The sequence below is a fragment of the Apium graveolens genome, chromosome 5, assembly GCF_009905375.1.
Source record: "Apium graveolens cultivar Ventura chromosome 5, ASM990537v1, whole genome shotgun sequence".
NCBI classification, from domain to species: domain Eukaryota; kingdom Viridiplantae; phylum Streptophyta; class Magnoliopsida; order Apiales; family Apiaceae; genus Apium; species Apium graveolens.
In genome coordinates, this window is record NC_133651.1 from 55,209,539 (window position 1) to 55,213,491 (window position 3,953).

A 3,953-nucleotide genomic window follows, 5' to 3' on the forward strand; every position below is an offset into this window, starting at 1 on the left:
AAGTATATATCGCAAAATATTTAATTCCGCTTTAAGCGTGGCGTATAATTATAAGACCGAGAGTCGGTCGGGATTTTAAGATGAAAACCCGGGAATCATTCCGGTGATATAATTAAGACAATTAAAAGTCCATAGTAGTACGATTTGAAGGACTCAACATCCACTTACGATATATTAAATACCTCAAACTTTTATTAAAACGATTTCCAAAGATCGTATTCCCTCAAATATACTTTATCGTTCGATTAAGAAATATTTATTAACTATTTACTTATCATGGAGGAAGTATTCTCCAGTGAATATTATTTCAAACTCGATTAAATGTAAAAGATTATTATATTACGTAAACATAAATTAGTTGAGGAATATTATTTAAATATTCTTTTTAAGTAAACTCATTCGAGGTTTAATTATTTATCGATTAATATTTAATTATTTATTCTTTATCAAAGGGTTTATTTACGATTTAAAAATCATAAAACCTGATATAAAATACTTTCTGATTTTCAGAAAATCATTCGAATAATTTCAGATCATCGGAGAATATTATCTCGACTTATTTTAAATATTTTGAATATAGTTTCAAAAGGAACTTCCCCTTTAATTACTTATCTGTTGACAACAGTCAACTCACATCCTTAGTACTTCCTCCGAAAACTTTCGGAAGTACATATATATATATATATCTGAGGTAAATTTGTGGCGCCCGCCAAACCCGGGTCAGAAGTTTGGGGTCCACAACACATACTCAATATATAAACCTGTATATAAAATATTATTTGCAATGACCCTGCTTTACATAACCACAGATCGCAACAGGTTAAAGTATGAAAAACAAGCCACAACCTTAACTTTTATTACAGCATACCAAATCCCAACTAATTTAATTTACAACTGATAAGAAATTATTCTTACAACCTTACTATCTTACTACTGCAATAAGCTCCTGCTAGCTCGATCAATCATAATCTGGAATCCTAGCTCGAACATTGAACTGGGAAACCTCATTGTTAACCGTATCCTTCTTAACTGTAGAATACATAAAAAGATTCGCAAGAGTGAGCTAACTAGCTCAGCAAGTCATATTATCAATAATTGAGGTTAAACAATAATAAACGAGGTGATTCAAAGGAATCAAGTTTCTTGTTAAACAACCAATAGAATTGGATATTCATTTTAAGTTTTTAAGACCAAGGTTAGGCTGCTCATCAGTCACGCACTAACCCCGAGCAAAGCACACAGCATTGCTCTAACTACTGGATCCAAGGCACACATTGGCCTAAATTGACCATCGATATGGTCTGACCACGAATCTGGTCCACACAAAGAAAACTATCCAATTCTAAAGCAGTTCAATATGATAAACAATAGAAATTAATAAAACCAGATCATAATCAATAACAATAAAACATTTGTATAAAAGCTTGGTAAAAAATCATGGTTACCGAAAGGGTATGTCAAAGTACATAAAAGAAGTGGCCTCCAGCCGGTAGGATAATCGGGTAATAGATGAATAGTGTTTTTACATGGTTTTGAGTACTTTGGTATCACAAGGTATGGTTGAGTATAAAAGTTTCTGTATGTGTAAACAATTCTGTTACAGTGTTTGGTATATGGTGGATGTATATATTTGTGGAGTAGTATCGTATTTGTGTGGTTTAGTATTTGGTAAATCATCAAGAAATGGTTTATAAAGAATAAGGCTTACGGCTCAAAAATCAAATGATGTGGCTCAGGTTCAAGGCTGAAGGATTCAAGGTATTTACAGTATAAAATAGAGCTATTTTGAATATTAACAGTATGTCACAAGCGAATTTATAAATATTTGCATTATATCTTGAGAAAGGTTTAAAAATACTTGCCTTATCATAATCAATTTCAACTTCACTTGTACTTGTCTAATAACCCCATTCAACAATCACTCGTCTGCTTCTCATATGCCTCGCTTCTATTCTCTGATCATTTGCTGTATTTTCTATATGTCAATTCTATTTAATGATCACCTGCTTTTCTTTCTTACGCCTTGCTTACTCTGCTAGGCATCATAAGTATCTATCAATATTCCACTCATACGATTCTGTTCAACACATACTTCTATCTACCCTTCGTTTCACCCAAATCCGATTAACGGATCGAAAGTTATGTTATAAATAAATAATCACTGAATATATAGACCGACAGTCAATCAACAAGTCACATATAACACATAGCACGTTACATAATCAATGATATATCATTTATAAATAAGTTTCGAGTCATAAATGGGCTTTCGGGTATTTAAAATGATTTTTCAAACATTTTTCGGAATTAAAACGGGTCGTTGGATCAATTTCGGAGTAATAAACAGGGTTCGGTTGACCAAAGCGGGCTTCAAAACAATTTTATAATAATTATCGATCCTTGAAACCAATTTAAAAAAATATTTTAAAACTCGAAACTATTTTTCGGGATTTTTAAATCATTTTTAAATAATTAAATCTAATTAAATAATTAAATAAATTAATTAATAATTAATTAAATCAATTAATCAATTAATTTTCGAATTAATTGACCAATTAATCAATTAATTATTAACTAAAATTAATTAACTAATTAATTCAGATTTATTTTTGAATTAAAAATAATTTTTGGAATTAAAATAAATGATTTTTAAAATTTTAAAATAATTAAAACTATTTTCAAAACTCATTTTATAAAATCTTGTTTTTGAAAATATTTAAAACATAAATCCTAATTCTGAAAGTTTTGTAAACAGAAATCGTATTTTTAAAACTTATAGAAAATACAGGGACTGAATTGTAAGGTTGATCAAACTACAGGGGTCAAACTGTAGTTTGACCACCTTCTTCACCAAGTCGCCGGCGTCGCCATTGCCGGCAACACCGAGCTCGTCGGAAACGAGGCAGAAGTCTCGAATGGCCGTAAAACGCTCCAGAATTCAAGAATAAACAACATGCAACTCATTTAGATAATCACAATCTGCAACCACACCCGAAATTGATCAGAACGACTGAAACAAAACTCGCCGCCGGCGAGTTCTAGAAAAATCCGGCGACAGTTTCAAAAGACAACTCCGTACTTTTCAGTAATCGTTTGTGAGATATAAATACATGGTTCGATTGCAAATCTGATAAGGAACACAAAGAACCCATCCAGATCAACTGAAAACCCCTAACAAAGATTTCCCCAAATCGAATTGAAAACATTCAAAGTAACAAAAACCCTAATTTCTAAATTCCGAGAATCAAACCCAAAATTAAACATGTTATTGAACTCCAAATTTGAAGTATAATATACCAAAATCACCAGGAAAACAAGCCCTACAACATGCAACCATCAAATCATACAAACAAGCTCTCGAACAAAAATTCATAATTTAAATACCAAGAAATTCGAATATAAATAATTAAATATAAAATCACCTGATGTTTCTGGGTTGAAATTGATGAGAGATTTGGATTCTAGATTTCAGTAGCTTCGTTTTGAGTATATGTACGCCAAAATCGGATTTCGATAACGCCTCCGAATTTGTGTTTGATTATGAAGAACATAATATAATTATAGTATTTTCTCTATAAAAACTCTGTAAATACTGTTTGCAAATGATTTACGGTATCAAATAAAATACGGTAGAGGCTATTTATAATTACGGGAAATTAGTGTTGGATCATTCTGGATATAAAACGGTACGTTTATTTATAAAAGCTGATCCAAACGGTACCGGTTTTCTAGATAATTATCCAAATCAGTACAATTTGTACTGCGGTCTTGGTCTCAGCGCCTGGTTACACGTATTACGAGGTGATAATTATGATAGTTTAATAAAAAGCTCCCGTTTATCGAAAATACGAGTTTTATTGATTTATCGAAATGAATAATGTATCGAAAATGTTGCGTCGGGACCTATGCAGGACAAACTGTACGCCGGATCGAAAAAGTCGAAACACGGAAAA